At 44.8% G+C, this 7,182-nt stretch overlaps 1 pseudogene across 1 annotated transcript; it reads left to right on the top strand.

Annotated features, from left to right (window-relative positions):
* Nucleotides 1-6,558: 6,558 nt before the first annotated feature.
* LOC310786416 (cytochrome c oxidase subunit 5B, mitochondrial pseudogene) lies at nucleotides 6,559-6,942 on the top strand (annotated as a pseudogene). Its single transcript has one exon. The product of its transcript is annotated as a cytochrome c oxidase subunit 5B, mitochondrial pseudogene (transcript).
* The last annotated feature ends 240 nt before the right edge of the window (nucleotides 6,943-7,182 follow it).

The following is a 7,182-nucleotide window of genomic DNA, read 5'->3' as shown; positions in this document are numbered from 1 at the left end:
GGTTGCCAATTCTCTTCCAGGAAACAAAAACTGTGGCTCCTCAAAAAGTCAGATTATTATTATTAGTCCAACAGCAGTCAGATTATGTCATATGTCATATGCTAATTTGCATATGAATATATTTGCTATAAGCCCCCAACTCTTAGTGGAGGGAGGGGATATGCTGTGGATAGACCCTTTTCACAGCAACCATTTTGAGGTGCTAAAACAGGAAGTAAAGCAGGTGTACCCAATACCATTAATGATTGTTCCATTGCATTTAGGTGTTCCAGTGCCAGAGCCCACTTTAATGTTACTTCCTGCTTTACCACCTCGAAACAGTTGCTGTGAAAAGGGACTATATAGGGAGTGATCAGGTGTATGAAGGCAAGTAGTTCTTCCTCTTCTTCTTCTACTACTATTCCAATCCACATGCCATCCATATAATATGAATATGCCCTGCGGTGACGCTAAAATGCAATTTCAGCACATATTGCGCATGACACAGAACGTTTATCAATTTAAACAACATTGAACTTAAACACCATTGAAGTTGTATTGGAATTTCAGTTGTTGTGAACCAAATATTCCATATTCATGAGTTTGCAAGAAAGCAAGAAAACTTGAGCAAAGTATCTAAAATGAAAATTCCCCAAAAAGGGAAATGTCTGTCACACTTCAGATGTTTCTACACTATCTGTGAAAGTTGACAAATTTGACAATGGTTGTTGCGCTGGAGAGGACGGATGAGAAAATAAATGGTTGGGGCAGCTTTGTGGTTCGTCTCCCCTCGTGGCGCAGCAGAAAGCAGATCTCTGGGGTCACAGTCACTGCTGAGAGCACACCTGGCAGCAGATACACCCGTTTCTCCTCCAGAGAGTGGAGGTGAGGGAGAGGGGTGTGTGATGAGGGAGAGACAGAGGAAAGGGTGTGTGTCGGTTAGAGAGAGAGAAAGTGAGAAAATGTAAGTGAATGTGAAAGGGAGGAAAAGATTGTGTGTGTGTGTGTGTGTGTGTGTGTGTGTGTGTTTGTGTGCGCGTGTGTGTGTGTGTGTGTGTGTGTGTGTGTGTGTGTGTGTGTGTGTGTGTGTGTGTGTGTGTGCGTGCGTGCGTGCGTGCGCGTGCGGTGCACGCATGCATGTGTGTTTGCTGAACATTCAACTGTAAAATAAGCTGAGGCTCAGAAAATGGCTTGTAAGAAATTCAGGGTGACAATAAAGGGGAACAGTGGAAACACCGAGGTCAAGTCACTTACCGTCCCCTAATAAGACCGTGTATGCAGAGGGTTGATATGGTTGCTGCCGGGTCAATACAAAAACAATCAATAAATAGCTGTGCCAGAAACTTGTCGATGATGCTGCGGTTTCTTGGTCACAAAGGGCGATAAAAGGCATAGATTCATATTAATTGTCACAATTAAACAGCATTTTGAGAGAGCGTCTTGCTTACGTAATTTGACATGAGGTGGGAAGAGATCATTCAAATGTGTCTCCATTATAAGTAGAGAGAGGCGACGGAAGGGTGGGATCGTTAAAAAAAATCTGTCATGATATTTATTGGTTGGAATTTGTATGCATGCCTTCTGATGCGTAATACTGATACTAAAGTAACAACAAAACCAGTTTGTCAGTAAGTAAAAGCAATGGAATTTGTAGTAGATAAATACAATAAAATAACAATGTAATTTTTTGGGGTGTTTAACACATTGACTGCCAGCCCTTTTTTCAATGCTGTAGGTAGGTTCTGCCAGTTTTTTTTTTGAGGATTCTGGCTCATTTTACAAGAGCCGAGGATTCTTTTCTGTTAAGACTTCGTGAACACCAATCATCTAAAAAGAACTACCGTAAATTCCGGACTATAAGCCGCGGCTTTTTTCCCGTTTTTTGGCCTTTTTTGCCCCCTGCGGCTTATATAACGGTGCGTCTTATCTATGGATTTTTTCCAAAAAAAAAAAAAAAATCTCTCTTTTTTAGCACTCTTTCTAACTATAAATCCACTTCTGTTTTAATTTCCTCTCTTGCCCTCTTTTAACAACATAACATAACATAACACAACACAGGTAAGCAGAAAGAAAAAGACGAAGCAATCACGCCATGAATGAGGAAATGACTCACCTGCTGGAGGCTGGAGATACACCGCTTGGGCTAAACTTTTACTCCGTGAAACACTATCGATTAAGTCCGACATCGCTCAGAGGTTTTGAGCAGCTTGAAAACAAGTTTGAAAACGTGCAGAAGTCCATCCACTCACTCACTAAAGAAAATAATGCAACCGTGAAGAGTTTCACTCGTGTCCAGCCATCTGGCCGAGTTAGTCCCGAACACAGTGAGAAAACCTCCCGAAGCTGCTGCTGCAGCGGGGTGCATATTGTCCGGCCAGCCGACCGAGAGGCATGCGAGCCGGGCACTATTAAACAGTTGGGGTGTGTGAGGTGGCTGGCTGTGGAGGTGGCGGTTTCTCCTCCTCCTCCTTTCTCCCGCACACCGGGCGCCTCGGCCACGTCCAGACCCCGGCCTGCCACCGAGGGCCATCTTCATCTGCCTACTCCGCTGGCCCGACCGTCAACTCATCCTCCAGGCTGCGGGGAAGAAGCAGCTTTTTCGCTTTTTCGTCCGGCAGGACCTCTCCGCGTTGGTGCAACAGAAACGCGCAACATACAACAGCATCATCGAGTCAATGGATATCGCTTTGGCGTACTGTACCCAGCGAGACTCGTCATAACCAGACCGGACTATCTTTAGCACTCTTTCTAACTATAAATCCACTTCTGTTTTAATTTCCTCTCTTGCCCTCTTTTCACCACACCGCGGACACTGTGTGCCCAGCGGCGGAACAAGAGCTCAAAGTGAAACTGCCGAATATCTTTTGAGTTGGACTGGTCAATAGTACTGTGAGTAACTAAAATAAAAAAATAAAAAACGGAATTCTCTCTTCTTTAGCACTCTTTCTAACTATAAATCCACTTCTGTTTTAATTTCCTCTCTTGCCCTCTTTTCACCACACCGCGGACACTGTGTGCACTGTAAAAAAAACAAAAAATACCACAATGTGTGATTTTGTCTGGGGATTAGTGACCTGACTTTTGTTTTGTTGAAATGTTAATAAATGGGAGCTTCCCCAAACAGCCATCGATCCCGACAATCCCCTCTGTGCACGAAGCCTTACATATGGTAATTAAACATCAAAACACCCGCGGCTTATAGACCGGTGCGGCTTATAGAAGAAAAAAATAGTCACCTTTGAAGGTGCGGCTTATAGACCGGTGCGTCTTATAGTCCGGAATTTACGGTAATAGAATGTGTGTTTTCTCTGTCTAAAAGAGTTAGTTTGTAGAGTTAGTAGTTATGTAGATATTAGCCGTTGAGTACAGCATGGTTTCAGAGATTTTCAGAGAGTTTTGAGATAAATGGATTTTTAGAACCACCTCACGTGCCTGTGATTATGGGTGCCCTTGGGCAAGTCTGTATACTGTATTGTGTGTGTGTGTGTGTGTGTGTGTGTGTGTGTGTGTGTGTGTGTGTGCGTGTGTGTGTGTGTGTGTGTGTGTGTGTCTCCAAACTCCTCCCTCCGTCTGTGCTGCTGCTGCTGGCTCCGCGGCCGCTCTCGGGCAGTCTGGATTACTGTAAAACGGGCTCGTTCGTTTCTTGAGGTGTCGGCTGAGAGCTTTGAAGAAGCTTTTGCGATTCTGGTCTTATTTATGCTCAAAGGTACTCGAGTGTGTGTGTGTGTGTGTGTGTGTGTGTGTGCGCGCGCGTGTGTGTGTGTGTGTGTGTGAAATCGAAAGCGTTTTCGCCCAGCTATTTCCTTGAGAATGGCTTTCTCCCGCGGACCCGCGGCTGTTTTTGCTCGGCTTTGTCTCTGTCTGGAGAGCACTGTCGCCACTTAGCTGGTCGGTAAAATAGATTATACACATTCTCTTCCTCCAATATTGGTATAGGAGACGTAAAAGGGGTTGATCGATGTCCCACCGTCAAAAAAAAAAAATGTTTATGTAAGCCGAGATATCTCGTCCTTGGCACTCAACGGTTGGATCCTGTAAGCCGAGATATCTCGTCATTGGCACTCAACGTGTTAATGTTAAATGGGCATTATCACATGGAAATTAACTTAGAAGGTGAGGACACCCCCCCCCCCCCCTATTTAATTCTGACTTTAATGCCCCTTTCCATGGACATTATGTGTTGTGATCCTCCATTCAGACCTGTTAAAACCATTAGAAGACTTTAATGTCCCAAATGAGAGAGGAAGTTTTCTTGTGGTCATTCCTGAAAAACATACTTTTTGCATATTTTGCACTTTTTTTGAACAACAGCATAGCCTACTCTTTGGCCTGGCCCTTTGCTAGTGTCAGCATTTCTGTATTTACAATATACTGTATTTTTTATTTTATTTTTGTTACCCACTTCCAGCAGTTCTAAATCAGGAAGCACTTTACCATAGTTGTCGGACTTCATAGTTGACATCTCAGAGCAAGTGAGAGAGGACCTGGTTCAGCACCTTGTGGCACTCCGCTGCCACCGGCTCCAAACGCCAGGTCAGGCATCACAGATGTCACAGGACAGTTTAATGGAAACAGGTAAATAATTTATAAGGAGACCTTCCGCTGCTTCTCCTGTTCTGCTTTGCAAATGTGAAAGCCTATTGTGACGGGACAAAATGGTGACACAGAGAGAGAGAGTAGATGGAAACAGACACCTTGGCATTTACTGTAGCAAGCTCCTAATTGAGTGAATAATGTTTCTTATTTAATGCCAAAGGAGACAAATGTATCACACTTTGCACTGTCCGCATCTACATACTCATGCAAATGTCACCATCGGTCCTTCGTTAACATTTTTCAAAAGCCACAATATTGCAGAGGGTGACATTGAAGAAGCGATAACAACATTTTCACAGATCCTGCTATGTTAACAGATTTCTTATGGGCACTGGAGAAACCTGTCATGGCTGCCGTGAGCCTGAGCGTGAGCCTGGCGGTTAGTTGAGGTTGGCGGGGAATATCTGTGACCTGCATTGTTACAGCCGGAGCCCTGTTCTGTTTTGCAGCCTGTTCTGGGTCTTCACACTTGTTCTCATTCATAATGAATACTGACGTTGCTGCAATATTAATAAGACTCAGAGCCTGGGGCGCCCGGGGTTTATTTAAGGATTCAGATTAACAGGACAATGGAGGTGACAAAATCTGAGTGTGTGTGCGCGCACGTGCCCGTGCGTGTGTGAGAGATCGCGAGTGAGAGAGAATTGCTTTTTTTTGTGAAGACACAAGCAAGGCAGCAGGGTAGTCGAATGTTTAGTGACTGTCTTGTACATGAAGGATCACAATTTTGATGTGTCCCTCTCAAAGCTGACTTGCAATCCATTCCTCAATCCATGCTACAAAATGTGAAGAAATGTTAAGGACTTGCTATGAGAAATGTTTTATACCTCTGAACTGTGATGATAAAAAGCATTAAACTCATTAATGAGAAGAATCTGCCACTGAAAGCTACTACAACACTTTCTATGTAAGCAACACCACTTTCCCTGTTTCCATGGCAACATTTAAAGCACTTTACATAAATAGTTCCAGACCAAACAATGAACATTTCACAACATGTAGGTACACACTACACATTTCCCCACCCAATTGCTGCTCCTCGCTGTCTGAGCGTTGCCTGGGTCCAGACCTTTGTCTCCACCCACTCCACGGAGTTGAGTTTGGCTGCTCTTGGTCTGGCATCGTCATAATATGCCTTTTCTCCGGTTTCACCAGTGCCAATCAGCGCCGAGGGGGACTAACGATTGGCCAATCAGCATCAATAAACAGCCCAACTAAGCAGTTTTCAAGACACAACAAATATGGCTGTGGCCACCGCCTGCTATTGAGGCTGTTTTAAATTGACTAGAAGGACAAATTACTTTGAAATCGCAACAGCACACTGCTTGGAGGGCATTTATTCAATGGGTGATGTTTTTTTCCTCTTCTTTTTACGTTCGCCCAACTGGAGTAACTAATGCAAGTTTCAGGCTGATATACTGTATGTTGGCCTCTAGTGATTGGTTGGAATTCCCCTGGGGGCATCCCCTAATAGAAATAAATTAAACAGAGTGCAATCAGACTAGAAGATGGAAATGAGTGTAACTGAGTTGCTTTTGTGATTGAGTAAAATTTGGAGCAGCACACAAGACCATGGTTGCTTTCAAGTATGTCCCTGGCATCAGTGGCTAAACAGTGACATCCTCAGTGTCTGTCACAAATCTTATGAAAGCGGTAAGGAGGCCGCTAAAGGTGCTTGACAAAGTGTGGAGTGAGACTTGTTGATATGTGACATCATCAGTGATTTTATGACATCACTGATGATGTCATAATGGCTCAGCATTTAGAGCCACATAGACATAGCGGCATCAGTGACATCATCAGTGTCTGTTACAGCAAGTTTGATTTTATGACATCACTGGTGATGTCACATTCACAATGTCTATTAGTTGTGAGTTGTCCTACTTAAAGCCTCTGCAGGGAAACTGGTGATGTACATCATCAGTACTCAATGCCCAAGTGCAGATCTGAAACTGAGTTGATAGTGATAGCACAAGAAGGAGAATGGCCGCAAGGTTACTGCTCCGCTCAGCATTTAGAGCCGCTACAACATGCCGTGCTGCCCCGGCCCCGGCTCTGGCCCGCAGCATGGCAGCTGGAGGGATTCCCACTGATGAGGAGCAAGCTACTGGAATGGAGAAGGCCATCCTGAAGTCCATGAAGGACGGAACTGATCCCTATAGTATGATGAAGCCAAAGCAGTATGCTGGTTCCAAGGCCCATCCCCATATCGTGCCATCCATCACAAACAAGAGGATTGTGGGCTGTGTCTGTGAGGAAGACAACACAGCTGTGTTGTGGTTCTGGCTTCACCAGGGGGAGGCGGCCCAGCGCTGCCCATCCTGTGACTCGCACTACAAACTGGTGCCCCACGAGCTGCCCCACTAAGAGATAAACACCTGTATTATCTATCATACACCTAGTCTCGGCTCCCAGACGTTTGGTGAGCGGCGCCAACAGCGCCACATACACCAAACGTCTGGGAACATCATTGTCAAAATCTGTCTCTTCCAGGCCGGCGAGAACGGCCGGCAGCAGACACGCCTACATTTATTATTTGAATTTTATTTGGTAGCGGCAATGCAATGTTTCATAGTTCCAATACAGAGCATGACACTGATGTGCTGC

Source organism: Poromitra crassiceps (genome assembly GCF_964638095.1).
Source record: "Poromitra crassiceps genome assembly, chromosome: 12".
NCBI classification, from domain to species: Eukaryota; Metazoa; Chordata; class Actinopteri; order Beryciformes; family Melamphaidae; genus Poromitra; species Poromitra crassiceps.
The sequence above is the reverse complement of the archived record's forward strand: the minus strand, read 5'-3'. Positions and strand labels throughout refer to the sequence as shown.